Raw genomic sequence first — 23404 nt, 5'->3', positions numbered from 1 at the left:
TCAGGCCACATGGTCACTGGAGGTGGCCTCATCATGCAGACTTGACTATCCACACAGAGACCATCTTTTTTCTTTTATTCTCATACTGGATTTTAAGTTACAGTTATATCTTTTAAAACAGCTGTCAGTATAGCACACTGTATTCCACCTGCCTTCCAAAGGAACACGTGGCTCTCCCCATGTAGCAGGTTAGGTTGAGACTGCTGATCCAAAGTGATCAGTAATTTTTACGGTAATTACAATCCTGCTTTCCCTTGTACCAGCTTACCTTGACTTCAGTAAGGCCTTTGAAAAGGTCCCCCATGATATTCTTGCAAAAAAGCTAGTAAAATGTGGGCTAGACTGTGCTGGACCCGGGGGGAGGTTACCGAGAGGCGTGGTCAGAGTCCGGTCCTGGGTCGAGGGTCTGGAGACTGTCCACCAAGGGCGAAGCGGGGTCCAAAGCAGGAAGCCAGGCGTGGTCAGGAACTCCAGAAGAACAGGTCTGGGTGCTGGCAGAAACAGGTTTCCAACGACGTTGCTCCCGCAACCTGGGACCGGGCTGACTGGCCTTTATCTTCTCTGAGGCCAGGGGCGGTCCCGGCCCACAGGTGACCCGCCTCTCCTGGCCTTAAGGCGAGCACTCCACCTGAGAGAACCCAGTTCCCTCCGCCTCTCTGCCCTGAGCCTCTGCAGCTCAGGAGAGGCTGGAGGGTTACTGGACCCAGGGGGAGGCTCACCTTCCCCTGACAGGGCTGGGAGAGGCGCACCTGTAGGCAATGGGTCCTCAATCACCTCTGGAGCCAGAGTGGATTCATCTGGTGTCTGCTCCTGAGGATCCGGCACAGGTGCAGGCGCTTCAGATTCAAGGCCCTGCCCCGGCTCAGCCGGCCCTGGAGGCGGGGACTCCTGTGCAGGCTGGGATTCCTCTGGTTCAGCCTCAGAATCAGACTCCCAGGCCATCACACCATCCCCCCTCCCAGGCCCCGCCCTCAACCGAGGGTCTGGACCCGGCTTGGTGGGGTACGCCGCATGGAAATCACGGAGGCAGGCAGGCACGTGGACATTGGCTGCTGGTTCCCAGGAACGGTCCTCAGGTCCATACCCCTTCCAGTCTATGAGATACTGCAGCTTTCCCCTGCGGTATCGGGAGTCCAGAATGTGTTCCACCTCGTACTCGGGCTCCCCCTGAACCAAAACTAGCTGCGGTCGGGGACGGTTCAGGTGGAACTCGTCGGGCGGGACCACTGGGCTCAGAAGGGACCTGTGGAATACCGGGTGAACCTTCAGGGTTGCGGGCAACCGGAGACAGAATGCCACAAGCGAGACCTGGTCCACGATGGGAAACGGGCCAGTGAAGCGGGCGTCCAGCTTCCGCGAAGGCCGAGAGGGTTGGAGGTGACGAGTGGAGAGCCATACCAGGTCACCGACGTGGAGTTCCGGCCCCACATGGCGGTGGCGGTTGGCCTGGGCCTTGTATGCCTCCTTGGCCTGGCGCAGTTGCTCCATCAATAGTTGTTGCTGAGACTGGAGCTCCTGAAGCCACTCTGTCACCGCAGGGACTGCGGATGCCGGCAGCACATCCGTGAACAACCGCGGATGGTAACTGTAACTGGCCTGGAACGGGGTCTGCTGGGTGGACGCATTCACCGGGTTGTTGTAAGCGAACTCCACCAACGGTAGGTGGTCGACCCAGTCATCCTACAGGTAGCTGCAGTAACACCGGAGGTACTGCTCCAGCACCACGTTTGCCCGTTCCATCTGGCCATCGGTCTGTGGGTGGTAGGCTGACGATAGACAGACCTCTGTCCCGAGGGTCTGGTGCAACGCTCGCCAGAAACGGGATGTGAACTGAATGCCCTGGTTGGACACCACACGCTCAGGTAGGCCATGCAGGCGGAAGACATGCTGAAGGTATAGCTGAGCGGTTTCCTTAGCTGTGGGTACGGATGGGCAGGGGGCACAGGGCACCATCTTAGTGAAATGGTCGGAGAAAACCAGGAGGCAGGTACAGCCACGAGACGGGTAAGTCCACCACAAAGTCCAGCGAAACCGTGTGCCAAGGACGTGGTGGGACCTTAAAAACCGTCTCCCCCTTAAAAACCATCTCAACGACCAACCGCAAGTGGGAGAGAAAATGAACTGCGTGGGGAAAATAATATGTTTGTGAAAGATTTGGAAAGAAGTGAGCCTCTCTCGGTGACGCAGCAAGAAATGTTTTGATGCGCAGGCAGACCTCGGCTGCAAGATGGATGGTCTAGGGAGGAAGAGCCGCTTGGATATCAGGGTGGAATCGTAAATCAAGGGCTGATATCCTCCTGGAAGACTAATTATGAGGCAGCGGGTCTAGAAAGTAAATGAGCAGACATTTAGATTGTATTTCATCGGAAGGACAAGATGGCGCGTCTGCTCAAGCGAAAACTTAGATTGTTGGATTTTTGTGAGAGATATACGAGAGAGCATTACAAAGCCCACACAGAGACAAAATAAGACTGTTCCGTTCAATCCACTTGTGAGGAAACTCGGAGGTGACTGAAAAGGAAAATGAGTAATGACAAAGATGAGAAGATGGGACTGGAAACATCATTGCAAATAGGAAAGCAGCACGAATTTGGATGTTTGGATTCCTGACGATCGAGAAGCATGGGTACCCCCCACATTTTTTTTTTAATCTGGAATGCATTTGGACTTTATGAGGTGTATTGATATAATTTGGACTAATTGGTATGTTATGTTTAATCTGGCAAATGGAAACTTAAAAATTATTGCAAAAAAAAAAGATGGCGGCGCCAGACCTGAAAGGCCACCTTGATGGCCAGTAGTTCCCGCTCCCACACGGTATAGTTACGCTCCGCCGGAAGGAGCTGGCGGGAATAGAAGGCGCAGGGTAACAGTGGCGCATCAGGTCTGTGCTGCTGGGACAAGACGGCACCGAGAGCGTTGCTGGAGGCATCAGTCTCTACCACAAAAGGTCGAGAGGGATCAGGATGTTGCAAGATCGGCGGTCACTGGAAACAGGCTTTCAACCCCTGAAACGCCTCCTCTGCCTCCTTGTGCCAGGAAAATGGTGTCTTGGGGTGCAGTAGCTGGGTCAACGGGGTGGTGCGATGACTGTAATCTGCAATGAAGGTCCGGTAATAGCTGGCGAACCCCAGGAATTGCTGTAGGTCCTTGCGGTTCCGAGGTGCCGCCCATTCCCGAACCGCTGCCACCTTCCCAGGATCCATCTGCACCCCATCTGGAGAGAGTCGGTGACCAAGGAAGTCCACTGACCGCTGATGGAACTCGCACTTGCTGAGCTTCGCATACAAGCGGTGCTCCCGCAAGCGCTGCAGCACGGTCCGGACATGACCCTCGTGGCGAGCCGGGTCACAGGAGAAAACCAGAATGTCATCCAAGTACACCACCACGTACTTGTCCAGCAAGTCCTGGAACACGTGGTTGATGTACCATTGAAACACAGCAGGCGTGTTGCACAATCCGAAGGGCATAACCAGGTATTCGAACTGCCCATACCAGGTCCCGAATGCTGTCTTCCACTCATCCCCGGCTCGGATCCGAATTAAATTGTAGGCCCCCCGGAGGTCTAGTTTGGTGAACATCTGCGCCCCTTGCACCCGCTCCAGCAACTCCGAAATAAGGGGCAAGGGGTACCGGTCCGGGATGGTAATTTTGTTCAGGGCCTGGTAATCATGGCAAAGGCGAAGCTCCCCACATCTCTTCTTAACGAAGAGCACTGGCGCAGCGGTGGGCGAGGTAGAAGGCCGAATGAAATCACGCTCCAGGTTCTTGCGCAGGAAGTCCTGCAAAGCTTCGCGCTCTGGCTATGTAAGAGAGTATAAGCGACTCACCGGCAGGGGCGCTCCGGGCTGGAGGTCTATGCTGCAGTCAAAAGACCGATGCGGCGGCAGCTGGTCTGCCCCCGTTCCTCGAACACGTCTTGGTAGTCCCGGTACTCAGCGGGGAGCATTGATGCAGCCTCCTCAGTGGGCGCGGCTGCTAGCATCTCGGACCGAGCATGGGGACATGGGTATGGGAAGTGCACAGTCCGATTGACCCAGTCAATCTGAACATTGTGAGATTCCAACCAATCCATCCCGAACACCAGGGGAAACCGGGGCATGGTAGCAATGTCCAGAGTTTGCACCTCCCGGTACTGCTGGTGACACAGAACCAAGGGCTGTGTCTCCTGAGTAACGGCGCCCGAGCGCAGGAGCCGCCTGTCGATGGCCTCCACCTGTACCAGTTCCGACTTATCCTTGAGTGGACCCTGATGATGGGCAGCAAAGGCAGAGTCCATATACGAGCGGGTTGCCCCTGAATCCACCAGAGCATGGGTGAGGATCCAGGGCCCACCAGGGGGGTATAGGCGCACCGGAACCATGAGGTGTTGCAATTCCACCGGTGAGGGCCCCTCTTGCATGGTTTGGGACCCCGGGTACCCAGGGCCTTAGACTACCGGGGTTGGCGGTTTCCCTGCAGCCCCCATATTCTCGGGACAGGATCGGGCATAATGTCCACTCCCACCGCAGTAAAGACACAGGTTCCCCTCCCGTCTTCTCCGAGGAGGAGAGGAGAGGTTGCGCTGCCCTGAGCTGCGTTGGCTCGTCCGGCAACTCGGCTGTGGCTGTGGACCTGCTGGTAAGGACTGGAGCCAGAAGCCGGAAGTGCTGGTGGTCCCAGGCCTGGCGACGGTCCTCCAACCGATCGTCTATCTGCAGGCTCCGCTGAATGAAGAAGAAGAAGAAGAAGAAGAAGAAGAAGAAGAAGAAGAAGAAGAGTTTGGATTTGATATCCCGCCTTTCACTCCCCTTCAGGAGTCTCAAAGCGGCTAACATTCTCCTTTCCCTTCCTCCCCACAACAAACACTCTGTGAGGTGAGTGGGGCTGAGAGACTTCAGAGAAGTGTGACTGGCCCAAGGTCACCCAGCAGCTGCATGTGGAGGAGCGGAGACGCGAACCCGGTTCCCCAGATTACGAGACTACCGCTCTTAACCACTACACCACACTGGCGTCCAGCGTGGTGGGACGATCCATCGTGGCCAGCTGGTCCAGTATCTCATCCGATAGTCCCGCGAGATACTGGTCCCGAAGTGCTGAGTCATTCCAAGACAAGTCCTGCGCCAACAGCCGAAATTCTGTGGCGTAGGCGGCGGCTGTGGACTTGTCTCAACTGACAAATCGCTCGATTGGCTTGGCTCCCCTTTATTGGCTTGCCAAACGCAGTCTCCAAGTGGTTACAAAACCCCAAATAGTCTGTTAACAAAGGAGAGTCTTGCCAGAGCAGTGGCAACGCCCACTTGGCCACCTGGTCCTTTAACAAACTGATCAAGAAGTGCACCTTGGTGCGATCGTCAGGAAAATTCTGGGCTCGCCCCTGAATATACAGCTTGGCCTGGGTGAGGAACATGGGAAAGCTGGCCGGGGACCCATCAAATTTCTCTGGCAGGGCCACTGGGTACTTGCCAGAAGCTGGGGCGTCGGCCCCAGGAGCTGGTAAGGCGTCCAACCGCTGCTGAAGCGCCATAACCGCATTGCTTAGCTGCTGAACGGTGTGAGCCAAGGCCTGGTTTTCCTGGGCCAATGCCACCAACGCAGCTGCCTGGTCAGACATGGCTTCTGGCTCTTCCCGAACGCACCCCAACGAAGGGGGAGTGGGGGTGTGGCGGGAGCAAACTGTGCTGGACCTGGGGGGGGGGGGTTACCAAGAGGCGTGGTCAGAGTCCGGTCCTGGGTCGAGGGTCTGGAGGGTTACTGGACCCAGAGGCTGTTAGGATATTTCCGTTCCACCTTAAAAGGGAGCAGGCTTTGTAAGTCACAGAGTCTGTGCATGTCCTGTTCACAGGATGTTTATGTTTTGCTACTGCTTTCGTTTCTCAGTCTGTCGGAGACTCTGACTCAGAACGGTCATGTTTCTCTTTGTTCTGATCAACGCTGAATAAAGTCTGTAAATATGCTCTCCTGCTGTGCATCTTCTGCTGTGTGATTAATCTGCTGATAAAGAGTGTGCACGAGCCCTGGGATGTGGCAAGGAATTTCCAGAAAACTCGTGTCGCTAGAAGCTGCGTGACTACAGGGATTGATGGATCGTCCGGCAGCCGGCTTGGGGCCATGATGGACTATATCTCCCTGGCAGTATCCCAACAACAGGTTTCGGGCCCAGATTCACAGCACTTACAGGAGAGTAAGACTGCGACAGACTGCTGAGGTATGTGGAAAAGCGAAAGAGAAGGCTTTTCTGTTGGGCCGCGGCAAAGAGCCTTTGAACTCCGGCAGGGCTTAATTGGCCTGGGAGCTGCGCCAGAGACTTTGTGATTTATGAGCTGCTGAGATACGAAGTCTTTGAAGGCATAAACGACTCACGGCTAAAGCAAAAAGCTGGAAATGGAGTTTTTCCAAGCTTCTGAAGCCACTGAGTGCCCAAAGTTAAATGGGCAAAACTATAAAACCTGGGCAAAGGGGTGTGAGAGTTTGCTGCGTCAGTTTGGAGTGTGGCATACTGTGTTTGAGGCCCCTCCGGTTCCTCTGACAGAGAAATGGAAACGCCAGAATTTGAGGGCCATTGACGTAATAGTCTTATCCGTCTCTCTGGAGGAAATCCAAACGCTAGCTGGCAACACCACTGCACGTAAGATGTGGAATGCTTTGAAAAAAGCTCACCAGCCAGTCATCCCAGCCCAGAGTTTGACTGCATCGGAGGTCCTGGCAGTTTCCCAGAGTGCGAGTGAATGCAGGGATGCTGAGGGCACCGGTTGCAAGCTGCAGGGGGAGCTGACCGTCACGTCATCCCAGGCAGCATTCCAGCCTCCAGAGGTAGCCAAGGAGTCGGCAGCTGAGAGCTCTGTTTCTCGTGGGAACCAAGGTCATCGCCTTTGCAGAGGCTGGAAAGGCAAAGGTAAACAGAGTGTGCTGGTCCCGGGGGTAAGGTACCTTGGGCGTAGCAGAGTCCACACGAAGAGGGGCAAGGTCCGAGGCAGAGAGCCGGGCGGGGAACAGGTACGCTGGAACAGGAGGCTGTGCAGGGAACAGGAACACCGGATGGTCGGGAACAGGAGGCCGAGCAGGGAACAGGAGTACCGGATAGTCAGGAACAGGAAGCCGAGCAGGGAACAGGAGTACCGGATAGTCAGGAACAGGAGGCCGAGCAGGGATCAGGAACACAGGAAGGTCCGAAGCCAACAACGACGTTGCTCCCGCAACCTGGGGCCGGGCTGACTGGGCTTTTATCCTCTTCTAAGGCCAGGGGCGGTCCCGGCCCCCAGGAGCCCCGCCTCCTCTGGCCTTAAGGCGAGCACTCCTCCTGGGGGCAACCAGTGGAAAACAATGATTTGTTTGCTTGCACAGCCTCACCAAAGGCAAGTCTGATGGCCAGGAGCAGCAGGGGAAGCTGCAAAAGCCCACGTCGGTGGAAAGCAAGGGTTTGCTTGCTGTAAAGACTGCTCCGAAAGCTAAAGGCAGGTTTGTTATCGATTCAGGTGCGACCCGCCACGTCACGAAGGATCGCCACCTGTTTATCTCCTTCACACCTCAAGAAGGTGAGATCCACCTGGCTGACGGAAGGACGTTGCAAATCGCAGGAGAAGGGACTGTGAAACTGGCAAGTCTGCACACTACCATCAAAGGTGTACTTTATGTTCCGGGAGCTGCAAGCAACTTGCTCAGTGTCCCACAGCTTACTGGGCGTGGTTTTCAGATTTCCTTCAAGAGGAGCGTCTGTGTCATCAGTAAAGGCAAAGAGGACTATTTGCATGCAAAGTTTATGGATGGTTTGTTCCATATAACTTATGACGACACTAGTGCTGTTGTGTCTAATGCTGATTCTTGTTGTGTTGCACAAACTAACAAAGTTCTTCATGCAGGTTGCATTCACGATGCACATCGAAGGTTTTGTCACCTCTCTTGGAAGGCACTGGCCAAGATGCCGGAGGTGGTTGAGGGTTTGAATATCAAACCCTGTAAATTTCACGTGAAATGTGTATCTTGTGCAGAGAACAAGGTGAAGGTTGCTCCAAAAGGCAAGGAGTCTAGCAGGCAGGCTTCCAAACCCTACCAGCTAGTTCATGCAGACCTGGTTGGTCCACTTGCGCCCTCTCTGGGAGGAGCAAGGTACTTCATGGTTCTAATTGATTCTTTTTCCAGGTACATTCATGTGTTTATGCTCGAGCAGAAATCGCAAGCGTTTCCAAAGTTTAAGGCATTCTGTGTTTGGTTGGAGAATGTTCATGGTAAACGTATTGGCTGTCTCTTTACTGATCGGGGCGGGAGTTCACTTCTCAGCAGTTTGAAGCTTTCCTGACTGAGAAGGGAATCCAGCATGACATGTCAACGCCCAGATCGCCATGGATGAATGGGCTTGCGGAGCGAGCTACTCAAACGTTGCTGCAAGGAATGAAAACCTTGTTGCATGATGCCAATCTCCCTGATAAGTTTTGGGGGGAAGCTCTGTGCAATTTTGTTTACACTTTTAATCGCAGATTGTCATCACCTATTGGTTGTACCCCCTATGAAAAATGTGCATACAGGGTATGGATGACTAACTCTAAGTCCATTAAGTTCACAAGGAGTGTTGAGTACAATCCTAAGTGGGGGGGAAATGTGGGAATTTTCCAGAGTTACCCAGAGGAGGATGAAGGTGATGTCAAGCAAGCAGCTAAAGCTGAGAAAGCTGCTGAGGATGCTGAGGATGATGATGATGATCAGAGTTCGGATTCCAGTTCAGTGGGCGGCGCTGCTGCTGGTGTCAGTGACAGTGATGACACAGCAGACTACAAGAGCGCAAATGCCTCAGTCAGACCATCTGATGCATCTGACAATGAACTGGAAGAACCACTGTTCACCATTGGTCACTTTTCTCCTAAGAAAGAGGAGATGAATCAAGAAGACTTGCGTCTAGTACGCAGATCTGAGAGAGCCACGAAGGGCAGACCTCCAAACAGATTTGCTGATGAGTTTGCTAAGACAGCAACTGCTGTTCTTAGTACCTCAGAGAAGGTGTGGGAACCTTCAAGCTTCAAAGAGGTTCAGGAGTTAACCTCTAAAGATGCTGAGCCTTGGCTTAATGCCATGAAGGCTGAAGTTGATTCCTTGAACAGGAACCAAACTTGGGAACTGGTACCGGTAGTCCCAGGAATGAGACTGGTTGGCAGCAAATGGGTCTTCAAGGCCAAGACAGACCAGAATGGCAAGGTAGTCAGACACAAAGCCAGATTGGTTGCCAGAGGTTTTTCACAGGTACCAGGACAGGATTACCACGAGACCTACTCACCCACAGTCAAATATGAGAGCATTCGGCTGATGCTCAAGATCGCTGTGGAGGAGAAACTGCATGTTTCCCACCATGACATTAATACAGCTTTTGTGTACGGGATTTTGAACGAGGAGCTGTTTATGCTTCCACCAGATGGGATGCAGATACAGAAGGGAATGGTCTGTAAACTGCGAAAATCCTTATATGGTCTCAAACAGAGTGCCAGGTGTTGGAACACAAAGCTCACTGAGACGTTGCTTTCTCTAGGTTTTCACCAGGGAAAGCTGATCCATGTGTGTTTGTCAAGGAGGAGGGGCAAAACAAACTGTATTGTTTATGTTTTGTTGATGATCTTCTGATGTTTTGGAAGAATCAGGCTTTCTACCAAAGCACCCTAGCTCAGCTGAAGGAGCATTTTGACATGACGGATCTTGGTGAGGTATCCAACTATCTTTCTCTGCAGGTGGAGAGGGACCAAGCAGGTAATTTTCTGGTACACCAAACAGAAAATTGCTGATGTATTAACCAGGTTGAATTTGGTTGATGCAAACCCAGCAGACACACCGATGGTGACAGGTTACCAGGTAGACAGACATGCCAACAATCCTACGGTTCAGGATTGGAAAGCTCTGAAGCGCATAGCCCGCTATTTGAAAGGGACTTTGCACTACAGGCTGAGGTTCACCAGTCAGAAGACTGGAGGTCTTGAAATCTTTGCAGATGCAAGTTTTGGAAGTGACACCACGGATGGTACAAGCACTTCTGGAGTATGCTACATGTACAACCACTGCCTGTTTGACTGGTTGTGCAAGAAGCAGACGACAGTGAGCCTAAGTTCCTGTGAAGCAGAACTCAATGCTCTGTCATTTTCACTTATGGATTTTGAATGGTTGATGCAACTGTTTAAGGACATCAGGGTGTCTGTGAAATGTCCTATACAAGTGTATCAAGACAATAGATCATGTTTGGCTTTGCTGAACTCAGAGAGTTGCAAGCAAAGAACCAAGTACTTGCAGATTCAGCTACATCGTGCAAGGGAGTGTATTCAGAAAGGACTTATTCAGGTGTCCTACATGCCAGGAAATGAAATTCCTGCTGATCTGTTGTCTAAGGTTGTTAACAGAGAACAACTTAAGGTTTACGTACAAAGGTTGCAATTGGGTTGAACCACAGGTACTACAGGTTACACGGAAAGGGGGAGGATGTTAGGATATTTCCGTTCCACCTTAAAAGGGAGCAGGCGTTGTAAGTCACAGAGTCTGTGCATGTCCTGTTCACAGGATGTTTATGTTTTGCTATTGCTTTCGTTTCTCAGTCTGTCAGAGACTCTGACTCAGAACAGTCATGTTTCTCTTTGTTCTGATCAACGCTGAATAAAGTCTGTAAATATGCTCTCCTGCTGTGCATCTTCTGCTGTGTGATTAATCTGCTGATAAAGAGTGTGCACGAGCCCTGGAATGTGGCAAGGAATTTCCAGAAAACTCGTGTCGCTAGAAGCTGCGTGACTACAGGGATCGATGGATTGTCCGGCAGCCGGCTTGGGGCCATGATGGACTATATCTCCCTGGCAGTATCCCAACAGAGGCAACCTCACCTTCCCCTGACAGGGCTGGGAGAGGAGCACCTGCAGGCAATGGGTCCTCAATCACCTCCGGAGCCAGAGTGGATTCATCTGGTGTCTGCTCCTGAGGATCCGGCACAGGTGTGAGCCCTTCAGATTCAAGCCCCTGCCCTGGCTCAGCCGGCCCTGGAGGCGGGGACTCCTGTGCAGGCTGGGATTCCTCTGGTTCAGCCTCTGAATCAGATTCCCAGGCCATCACAGGCCTAGTAGCTACTGATTTTACTGCTGGGTTGTTTAAGAAGGTGTGGTATGTTAGCCAAGGTATTTGGGTGTCCCCTAGTTTGTCTTGTATTTCTTGTGTCCATATGGGTTTGTTATTTTTGTAGAATGTTAGGCGGGATAGGCATTTGGTTTGCCAGGTTTTTATTTGGAAGCATTGGGCTGCATGATGGAATAGTGGGTGATGAGTCAGGGGGTTAACTGGGGTTGGGGACAGTTTGACTACTTTTCCCTTCCTGTGTGAACCTGTTTAGCATTGTGGGAATTTTCCTTAGTTTGTTTTGGAGGAATAGGCATGCTGTGGTGGGGGTGTTTTCAATTGTGTGCATTTCCAATTATATCCATTGATTTAACTCATCTTCTAGGTTGCATGGGATTAGTTCTATGTTGGGAATTCCTCATCCTCCTTCTTGGGGGGGGGTGCAGGTATTTGGGGCTTATTGTTGGCTTTTTGTGTGAGAAAATAAATGAATGTAGTTTTAGGTTAATTTGGGGGTGGTAATCATTTTTATCATGGCTATTTTGTTCAAGAGGGTGAAGTTTGTGTTCCATTTCCTCAGGTCTATGTTAATTTGTTGCCACAGGGGGTTGTAATTGTGGAGGTATAGTTTGTTGAGGTTTCTGGTTATTTGTACCCCTAGGTATCTGAATTTGGTGCAGCAGAGTTTTGTCTTTGTGGTGTTGGTGATCAACAATTATACTTGAAGTGATGTAGAACATCTTAACTGAATATGAAAATGAAAAATGTGTTTGTTGATTGACATTTTCATGGAATTTCTCAAATGTAACCGCCTCCCCACCAGATAGTAAAGTGGAGAGATAGTAAAGTGGCTGCAAATGGCAGAAATGGTAGCCTATTCTGCAAACCAAACCAATTGCACAGTCTGCACTCTGGGACCTACAGATGCTTTGGGAAGAATACCCCTCCTCCCTGTGCCTTGGAATGAGTCCTCAGTTACGGCCCCGATTTTGGGTTCTGCCAGATTTTGTGTCGCGTTAAAAATTGAGGAGCCTGTTGCTTTAACATCTCTGACCATGGTGAAACTATTCAACACCTGGCAGCAGAAATAGAAAAAGTGGCCCATGTTCCCGTCCCAACCTGGAACGGATGGGACATGTCTTGGTTGACTGAGTGGCTTCTGAACCTTGGGTGGCTTAGAGGACTTTTAATGATGTTAATAGGCCCCTTGCTAATCTTGCTTCTTTTCTGCTCCTGTATACCCTGCTTAATGCAATGCTTGCAAAATATGCAATGCTTGCAAAATATGATGCGTAAAATGATGTCACGTATGATTTGGCCCCAGATTATAGCACTGACACGAGAATACCGGCCAGTGCCTTGGGACGAGCCGTAAGGCTGTCCAAAAGAAGAGGAGGGAATGAAGGAATGGGTTTCTGTTCAGTCAGTTTAAAACTGACTCAACCCCCCCTTTTCTTCTTAGCATCTCTAAAATGCATAAACTTGAGGTCTTGAGCCAAAACCCAGCTGTATAAACAAGTGCTCAGAGCCCTCTCCTTTATCAGTTTGTGACGGCAAGGATGGCCTTGACTGTACCAGTAGAACAGCGAAGACACGTCTGTGCCTTTTCTTACGTCCTGACCACAAAGACGCACAGACCTGTGTGTTCTCGGAGATGGTGACCTCTTGCTCCAAGATAAGAGTAGGAACAGGAAGATCCTTTTATGGTCAGAAGTACAGGAAGGAATACCCTTTTATGGTTAAGAATACCGGAGCAGGAACATATGTGATGTCAACCTGCGTGTATAGGCTGACGTGGTTGGATTCCTGGGAAAGGAGGGAGAGGGTGCCTGGAGGATATATATACTGCATGAAATTTCTCATTTCTTTGGACTTGCTGTGGACTGACCACGCAAGTGCCTTCTGCTATCCGGAGAGCAGAATAAACTCTTTCTTTGAATCAACCTTGATGTCATTTGACTTCCTTCCTCCCTCCCGGGAGCAACGCAAACCCAATCGGTGAACTCCAATAAGGCTACACAATGACCAAAATGGGGTCATGTGACTCATTGGGTAAACACCATGCATTTAATGCATAATTTTCCACCTACAGAATCCTGGGAACTGTCAGGGATGTTAGGATATTTCCGTTCCACCTTAAAAGGGAGCAGGCTTTTGGGAGTCACAGAGTCTGCGCATGTCCTATTCACAGGATGTTTATGTTCTGATATTCCTTTCGTTTTTGCCAGATGGTCAGAGACGCTGACTGAGAATGGACGTGTTTTCTTTTGTTCTGTTCATGTTCTAAATAAAGTCTGTAAATATGCTCTTCTGCTCTTCTGCGGTGCAAGCTTTTGACTGTGCTTTCTGCTGAAAGAGGGTGCACCAGCCTAGGAATGTGGCTAGGAATTTCCAAAGGCTTTGTGCCCCTAACTGTTGGATCTGCGTGACTACGGGAGGCCGATGGACGTCCAGAACTCTGGCTTGGGGGCTCAGATGGACACTATCTCCCTGGCAGTTTCCCAACAACAAGGTTATGGGCCCAGATTCACGGCACCTACAGAAGAGTAAAGCTGCAACAGACTGCGTTTGAGGTATGTTGGGGGAAAAGCGAAAGGAAGGGACGCTTTTCTGTAATACCTCGGCAAGGAGCCTTTGATTTCTGGCAGATTAATTGGCCTGGGAGCCGAGCCAGAAAGGCTTCGTGATTAATGGCTGCCAAGATAAGGAGTCTCTCAAGTTAAAAAAAGACTCACGGCTAAAGTAAAAGCTGGAATGGAGCTTTTCCAAGCTGATGGAGATGCTCAGTGTCCTAAGTTGGATGGGCAGAATTATGAAACCTGGGCAAAATGGTGTGAATCTTTGCTGCGTCAGTTTGGGGTGTGGCATGCTGTTTCTGAGCCCCCTCCGGTTCCTCTGACAGAGAAATGGAAAGGCCAGAATTCGAAGGCCATTGACGTAATAGTCTTATCCGTATCTCTTGAGGAAATTAAGACGCTGGCTGGCAACACCACTGCACGTGGAATGTGGAATGCTTTGTTGAAAGCTCACAAGCCAATAATCCCAGCCCAGAGTTTGACTGCATCGGAGGTCCTAGCTGTTTCCCAGAATGCGAGTGAATGCAGGGATGCTGAGGGCACCGGTTGCAAGCTGCAGGGGGAGCTGACCGTCACGTCATCCCAGGCAGCATTCCAGCCTCCAGGGGGAGCCAAGGAGTCGGCAGCTGAGAGCTCTGTTTCTCGTGAGAACCAAGGTCAACGCCTTTGCAGAGGCCGGAAAGGCAAAGGTAAACACTCGCAGGCGTCTGCAGATGGCCAGGAGCAGAGGGAGGGTGAAGAGCCCGCCGCGCCAGGGAAAAACAAAGCGTTGTTTACTGGCACAGCTTCACCAAAGGCTAAAGGCACGTATGCTGACCAGAAGCAGGGGGGCAGGCTGCAAAAGCCCACGCCAGTGGAAAGCAAGGTTTTGCTTGCTGGCACAGCTTCACCAAAGGCTAAAGGCACGTCTGCTGGCCAGGAGCAGCAGGGGGGCAAGCTGCAAAAGCCCACACCAGTGCAAAACAAGGGTTTGCTTGCTGTAAAGACTGCTCCAACAGCCAAAGGCAGCTTTGTTGTTGATTCAGGCTGTACCCGCCACATCTCGAAGGATCGCCATCTCTTTATCTCCTTCAAGCCTCAGGAAGGTGAGATCCACCTGGCTGATGGAAGGACGTTGCAAATCGCAGGAGAAGGGACTGTGAAACTTGCAAGTCTGCACACTACCATCAAAGGTGTACTTTATGTTCCGGAAGCTGCTAGCAATTTGCTGAGCGTCCCACAGCTTACTGGGCGTGGTTTTCAGATTTCCTTCAAGAGGAGCGTCTGTGTCATCAGTAAAGGCAAAGAGGACTATTTGCATGCAAAGTTTATGGATGGTTTGTTCCATATAACTTATGATGACACTGTTGCTGTATCTAATGTTGATTCTTGTTGTGTTGCACAAACTAACAAAGTTCTTCATGCAGGTTGCATTCATGATGCGCATCGAAGATTTTGTCACCTCTCTTGGAAGGCACTGGCCAAGATGCCAGAGGTGGTTGAAGGTTTGAACATCAAACCTTGTAAATTTCACATGAAATGTGTATCTTGTGCAGAGAACAAGGTGAAGGTTGCTCCAAAAGGCAAGGAGTCTAGCAGGCAGGCTTCCAAGCCCTACCAGCTAGTGCATGCGGACCTGGTTGGTCCACTAGCGCCCTCTTTAGGAGGAGCAAGGTACTTCATGGTTCTGATTGATTCTTTTTCTAGGTACATTCATGTGTTTTTGCTCGAACAGAAATCGCAAGCGTTTCCGAAGTTTAAGGCATTCTGTGCTTGGTTGGAGAATGTGCACGGTAAACGTATTTCTTGTTTGTTTACTGATCGGGGCGGGGAATTCACTTCTCAGCAGTTTGAAGTTTTCCTGACTGAGAAGGGAATCCAGCATGACATGTCAACCCCCAGATCGCCATGGATGAATGGACTTGCGGACCACGCAAGTGCCTTCTGCTATCCGGAGAGCAGAATAAACTCTTTCTTTGAATCAACCTTGATGTCATTTGACTTCCTTCCTCCCTCCCGGGAGCAATGCAAACCCAATCGGTGAACTCCAATAAGGCTACACAATGACCAAAATGGGGTCATGTGACTCATTGGGTAAACACCATGCATTTAATGCATAATTTTCCACCTACAGAATCCTGGGAACTGTCAGGGACTGGGCAGATGAGAGTGTGGTGCAGATGAGGAGTGGCAGATCCTCCTTCCCCTAGGACCAGACATGCTCTGCGTGTCTCAGAGCAGAAAGCAAAAAAGAACATTGTCCTTAGCAGCCACTGTAGGCAGCTGGAGGGGTCTGGTTGCTAGGAAGCAGGTAGAATTGGCAATATTACATGTGCCACATAAAACCCATTCTACACATGTAAGAAATCAATATTTTAGTGTGGCAGCACCTATACTTTGAAACTCCCTGTCTCTTGATATCAAGAAGGCACCTTAACTGTATTATTTTGGTGCCTGCTAAAAGCATTCCTGTTTAGACAAGCCTACCCAGATGCTTAGAAAGTTAAGGTGATTTGAATCTGTTGTGGTCTTTTAACCTTTGTATGCTTTAAAGTATGCTTATGCTACGAGACAACGAAGAAGATCTTCTGAAAGAAGTGGTTGAAGTGGAACCAACCCCATCAGTAAAGGAAATAACAGACATTCTAAATTTATCATTCGGACTGAAACCACCGACGGACGACGAACAACTACTCGGCGCAGTAGGAGGGGAAAGTAAATAACGGCAAGATGGCTCTGCAACTTCTAAGCTGGAATTGTAACGGTTTGAACCTTCCTCGAAAGAGGGGGAAAGTGTTTCATATATTGAAAAAAGAACAATTGGACTTGATTTGTTTACAAGAAACACATGTCACGAGGATACACAGAAAATTACTTATTAACAAAGATTAGGACAAGAATTTATTTCATCTGATAATGTCAAGAAAAGAGGAGTTGTGATTTATGCAAAAGAAAAACTATTACCGAAATTGATGTTTAAAGATGAAGAAGGAAGATTTTTGGCAATTGAAATTCAAGTACAAGGAGAAAAAATTCTGATTGTGGGAATTTATGCACCAAACAAGGGGAAATCTGAATTCTTTAAGAAGTTGCACGAGACCTTACTGGCTTATTTGGATTACAACTTAATTTTGATGGGGGACATGAACGGAGTAGTATCTACAAATATGGACAAAGCACATAGACTGGTGGTCTCTAAAGATGGGAGATTACCAAAGACTTTCTTTGAAATGACTGAAAACATGGACTTGATTGATATCTGGAGAACAAAGAACCCTCTCGAGAGAGAGGGAACTTTCTTTTCTGAAGCTATGATGACATGGACTAGAATTGACCAAATATGGGTTACTAGTGGGATGGCTCCAAAGATAAAGAAAGTGGAAATCTGCCCAAAAACCTGCTCCAACCACAATGCTGTAAAGATGGAGATGAAGTTAACAACAGCTGGCTCCTTCAGATGGAGGATGAATGACACCTTATTCAGAGATGAAGAGGTCTACAAAAAGGCCCCAAAAACTTTGAGAGACTATTTCGAAATAAATTTAAAAACAGATGTTGAAAAAAGAGTAATTTGGGACGCAAGCAAAGCTGTTATGCGAGGATTTTTAATACAACAAAATACAATAAAGAAGAGGAGCCAAAATGAGAAAAAGGATAAGATTTTGGAAAAGATAAAAGAAGGAGAAAAGATATTGAGATCTAAACCAAAGTCCCAAGAGATTTTGAGAGAAATTAAGTTATATCAGACGCAATATATGGAATTGATGAATCAAGAAATAGAATGGAAGATCAAACAAATGAGACAAAGGACATTTGAATCTGCAGATAAATGTGGTAAACTTCTGGCTTGGCAATTGAAGAAAAGACAGAAATTAAATACGGTTACAAACCTAGAGGTTGAAGGAAAGAATATATATAAGCCAAATGAGATTAGAAACTGCTTCCAGAACTATTTCAAAAAATTATATTCGCAAGAGCCGCAGAAAGAAGGAGACATAGATGAATTTCTAAAGAAATACGGACTACAAAAAATTTCTCATCAAAGTAAAATAGATCTGAACCAGAAAATAACTGAACAAGAGATAGAAGGTGCCATTCAAAACATGCAACCAGGCAAATCTCCAGGACCAGATGGGTTGACTTCCAGATATTACAAAGCTTTGAAGGAGTGGTTATGACAACCTCTGAAGGAAGTCGGCAATGAAATTTTAGAGGGGAAAAAGGCACCAGAATCGTGGAAAGAAGCTTATATTACACTCATACCGAAAACAGAGACTGAAAAGACTCAGCTTAAGAACTACCGGCCTATATCATTACTCAATGTGGATTACAAAATTTTTGCAGACATTTTGGCAAAAAGATTGAAAAAAGTAGGACTTCCGGGTTGGCGCGAAAAGCTAATGGCGGATTCCCTCCGAGCTCCGGAGGGAATCGGCTCTGTAGAGGACGGGTCCTGCCGCGGCGACGACGCGGGGACCCTTAAAAACCACAGGTGCGGAAGCCTGTGGACTTGGTGACTCAGCAGGCACAGTTTGCGCCCCCCAACCCGCGAAGAAGCCTTTTTAAAGGCTTCGGAGCAGGGGACAGAGTGTGGCGTGGTGCTGTGAGTAAACCGCTACTTCTACAGAGTGAAGCCGCAAGCCATGGCTGGAGAGCACTGACTTTCTTCCTTGAAATTTGGACCATAAAGTAACAACCCGTGAGTACTACGGAAATTGGACTTAAAATCTTTTTTTGAATTTCGGCACGACCGGGGGGAGCGTCAAAAGGAAGTCCGCCCCCCCCAGCCTTGTAGTCAATTTAAAGCAAGAAATTGGATAACTAAGGTCGAGAGACCATTTCTCTCGTTGCGAAATAAAAGTTATTAATTCCACGATTTGATAATATAAGTGCATTGTCTAAGGATAAGAACTGTTTTTTGAAATTTGATCTGTAACCTCCCCTGGATCCAGGAGCGATCTGTGAGAGAGTCGGCTGAGGAGACATAAGGAGTTTGACAGCTGTCAAACGAGCTGTCAAAGTTAGGAAAATTAACTTGTGGCTATCTCTGCTGGTTATTATGTTACATTTGACTTTTAAGTCGCTGAAAGTAAGAAGAAATAAAACAAAGCAAAGTAAACTGACTGTTGGAGAAAGAATACTAAGTAACCAGAATCCCTCTAGAGGGGGTTCTGGACATTACAATGGCTGCAGATGGAAAAATACAGGCAGAGTTGGAAAGAATGTTCTTTCTCGTGGGAAAGCTACAAGACCAGAGTGAAGCTATGGCTACAGATATTAAGACCTTGAATGCTACAGTAAACAAACTCGCTGATGGCACTAAGGATTGGATTCAAAATAATCTTGCAGCTGAACAAGAAAATAAATGTGTCGTTTCAGAGGAATGGGAAGGAGGAGTTGAAAAGCCGTTGGTGAAAAAGGACAATCAGAGGCCTCCAAAATTGGATTACAAAGAATATAAGATTTGGACAATTAAAATTTGGTTCGAAATCGAGAAGGAAAACTGTAGAGACTTTTCCAAGGGGATATTGGAAGACCCATGGATTACAATCTTGCATAAGGAGAAAGATGGAGCCTTTGGGACAATTGAGACATTTGGATTTAAAAGAAATACGAAATGTGTTTTCGGCTCCAGTTTTGATCGCGGAGGACTGGTTGGAAGAAAAATTGACCTTACTGGGACAGAGCTTCTCCGAGATATGAGGTTCAACTTAAAGGAATATCAACAAAACCGGCTGAGAGGGACTGTGGGAGATTTGAGGGCCTCGGACGTGAGAGATCCAGGCTGAGATCTGATTGGCCTAGGCTATTTTTTTGGGGGGGGGATCGAAACCGGGAAAGGGGGGGGAGAAAATTTTGGAATGTAAAGGGTGTATAATTATTTGTTATGTAATCAATATAAAAATTGGGAATTTTGTGGAAGGGAATTTGGGTCGACCTTAGAAAAGGGTGTAAGGATTTATATTATGGTTTAAGTTAGATATATAAGATAAATGTGGCTATTAAGACGAATTAAGTAAAATATTGATAAGGTTAAAGTGGAAATAATGAACTTGCTGAATTAACTATTGGAATGGGGATACAAGAAGGGGAGGGGTGGGGAGGTCAGGGATAGAGGTTAAGAAATTAAGGATATGAGATTATACGTGTGTGTCTTTGTCTTTGTATGTTTGTATGTTTGTCTTAAACGTGTAAAACCAATAAAAATTTTATATTAAAAAAAAGATTGAAAAAAGTATTGGTGGAAGAGATTCATAAGGACCAAGCAGGCTTTCTCCCAAGAAGAAGAAGAAGAAGAAGAAGAAGAAGAAGAAGAAGAAGAAGAGGAGTTTGGATTTGATATCCCGCCTTTCGCTCCCTTTAAGGAGTCTCAAAGCGGCTAACATTCTCCTTTCCCTTCCTCCCCCACAACAAACACTCTGTGAGGTGAGTGGGGCTGAGAGACTTCAAAGAAGTGTGACTGGCCCAAGGTCACCCAGCAGCTGCATGCGGAGGAGCGGAGACGCGAACCCGGTTCCCCAGATTACGAGACTACCGCTCTTAACCACTACACCACACTGGCTCAGACACTTGTCAGATAACGTGAGGAATATAATAGACATTTTGGAATTATTAGAGGTGAACATAAACACTAAAGCAGTGCTGATATTTGTGGATGCGGAGAAAGCCTTTGACAATATCTCTTGGAGTTTTATGAAGAAGAATCTACATGGGATGGGGGTAGGCCAAGGATTTGAGAATGGTATGGGTGCAATATATTCCGAACAAAAGGCTAAATTAATTGTAAATAATGTGATAACGAAAGAATTTAAAATAGAAAAAGGGACACGACAGGGATGCCCAATTTCCCCATTACTCTTTATATCAGTCCTGGAGGTTTTGCTAAATATGATTAGAAGAGACCAGCTGGTTAAAGGGGTACAGGTCGGAGCTAAACAGTACAAATTGAGGGCCTTCGCAGATGACTTGGTATTTACTTTACAAGAGCCAGAAACTAGTACGAAAAGGGTTTTAGAATTAATTCAAGAATTTGGTCAAGTAGCAGTATTTAAATTGAATAAACAAAAAACCAAGGTATTGGAGAAAAAATTGACAGTTACTGAAAGGGAGAGGTTCCAGAATGAAACAGGATTAATTGTGGTTAAGAAGGTGAAATACTTGGGGATTAATATGACATCTAAGAATGTGAATTTATTTAAAGACAATTATGAGAAATGTTGGACAGAGGTTAAAAAAAGATCTAGAAATATGGTCAAATTTGAAGCTTTCCTTATTAGGCCGAATTGCTGTTATTAAGATGAATGTATTGCCGAGAATGTTGTTTTTATTCCAAACATTGCAAATTGTGGACAAGATGGATTGCTTCAAGAGGTGGCAGAAAGATATTTCGAAGTTTGTCTGGCAGGGCAAAAAACCCAGAATAAAATTTAAAATTTTAACTGATGCAAAAGAAAGGGGGGGGGTTTGCCCTGCCGGACTTAAAACTGTACTATGAATCAGCAGCTTTCTGCTGGATGAAAGACTGGCTACTTCTTGAGAATACAGATATCTTGGACTTGGAAGGTTTTAATAACGTATTTGGATGGCATGCATATATATGGTATGACAAGGTTAAAGCTCATAAAGCTTTTAAAAATCATATTGTCAGGAAAGCATTATATAATGTTTGGATTAGATACAAAGATCTGCTGGAAAATAAAACCCCAAGGTGGTTGTCCCCAATGGAGGCAAAAGCCGTGAAAAAGCTCAATATGGAGGCCAAATGGCCAAAATATTGGGAAATTTTGGAACAAGAGGGAGATAAATTGAAATTACAGAGTTATGAGAAATTGAAGCTTAAAGTACGAGACTGGCTCCATTATTACCAAATAATGGAGGTTTACAAACAGGACAGGAAAATTGGCTTCCAGGTGGAGAAATCAAAATTAGAAACAGAACTGTTAGAACCCAATACTAAGAATCTGTCAAGAATGTACAACTTGTTGCTGAAATGGAATACACAAGATGAAACAGTTAAATCAACCATGATTAAGTGGGCACAAGACATTGGTCATAACATTATGTTTGCTGACTGGGAACAGTTGTGGACCACCGGTATAAAATTTACGGCATGTAATGCCTTAAGAGAGAATATTATGAAAATGATTTATAGGTGGTACATGACCCCAGTCAAGCTTGCAAAAATCTATCATTTGCCTGATAATAAGTGTTGGAAATGTAAAGAAACTGAAGGTACTTTTTTTCACCTTTGGTGGACGTGCCCGAAGATTAAGGTCTTCTGGGAAATGATATATAATGAAATGAAAAAGGTACTTAAATGTACTTTTCCTAAGAAACCAGAAGCCTTTCTCTTGGGCATTGTCGGCCAATTGGTGTCAAAGAAAGACAGAATTTTTTTAATGTATGCTACAACAGCAGCAAGAATACTTATCGCAAAGTATTGGAAGACACAGGATCTACCCACCTTGGAAGAATGGCAGATGAAGGTGATAGACTATATGGGACTGGCTGAAATGACTGGCAGAATCCGAGACCAGGGGAAAGAGACGGCGTAAGAAGATTGGAAGAAATTTAAAATTTACCTTAAGAAGAATTGTAAAATTAATGAGTGTTAAAATGTTGTGGTTATAGAAAGTAAGGGATTACAGCTGTAAAAGATCAAGTAAAAGAAAAGAAAAGGAAAAACTGGATAAGATTAAGGGGAGGATTTGCTGAAACAAATTTGGGAATTGGAAAGCAGAAAGGGGAGGTATGGGGAAGTCGGCGAAATAAGTTTTAAGAAAAAAAGGATATGAAATTATACGTTTGTTTTTGTGTTTGTATGTTTGTATTGTGTATTGTCTGTGTTTATATAAATCGTGAAAAACCAATAAAAAATTTATAAAAAAAATAAAGTATGCTTATGGATTCCCTTCCCCCCGTTTTATTGATTTATCTTTTTTTTGTAAACCTCCTTGAGGGTTGTTGTTTTTTTTTACTATCAAGCAATACATAAATTTTATGGAATAAATAATTAAACCACCTTTTCTGCTCCTCCCCTTTCCTCCAAACCCACCTGATAAGCCTTTAGTATGGTGCTGGTCCACCACCTACCCAGCCATCAATTGCTCCTGGAGGTTGGAGACCAAGACACACCTGCCTACTTTTCCCCCCTCCGCGTACAGGTAAAAAGGAGAAACCCCCTCTTATTGGTATCATAGATACAGCTGTGGCAATCCAGCTCCTTTCTTCACAGAAACAGAGGAAACAACATTTATCAAATTAAAGTGAAGCTTTCAGAAGGGTTTCTGAACCAGATCGGGCTGCAGGGCTACCCATGATGCTCATAAACCAACTTTTTTCCTTAGTAGGTGTCATGGACTGGTTGGACACAGAGGAATGGTGGGAAGAACCAGCTAGGGAACCCCCAAGGGAAGAAGGCTCAGAGCCCAGGGACTGCAGGTGGGACGACAATGAGTGGTCAGAGGGAGAAGAGGGAGCAGACTGGGGAAAGGTGTCAGAAGCTGAGGAGGTAACAGGTTTTAGTGAGCAGGGAGAGTCTGTGGCAGAGAGAAGTCCAGAATCAGAGGCAGAAGAGGAAGCTGGAGCGGAGGGAGGCCAAGAGGCAGAGATGAGTCCAGCTGGTGAAGAGTCATGGGTGTCTCTTTGTCCTGCTGCGAGAAGCTCCCCTCCCCGCTGGTCTCCCAGAACCAGGAGAGGCATGAAGAGGGTGGAGGAGAAGTGAGCTTCACGCAAGAGCAGTCTCAGATTGCATGGGCAAAACCCAGGAGAGGAGGAGACTTAGGCAGTTGTGGGGAGTCAGG

The 23404-nt window shown here is 47.4% G+C and overlaps 1 long non-coding RNA gene across 1 annotated transcript in view; it reads left to right on the top strand.

Moving 5' to 3' along the window:
• The window catches only part of LOC310697712, a 1172922-nt gene that overhangs the window by 484603 nt on the left and 664915 nt on the right, over positions 1–23404 (top strand). The window lies entirely within an intron of this gene.

Source organism: Podarcis liolepis (genome assembly GCF_965112155.1).
Source record: "Podarcis liolepis genome assembly, chromosome: W".
Lineage (NCBI taxonomy): Eukaryota > Metazoa > Chordata > Lepidosauria > Squamata > Lacertidae > Podarcis > Podarcis liolepis.
Note: the sequence above shows the minus strand (reverse complement) of the source record. Positions and strands in the feature narration are given on the sequence as shown.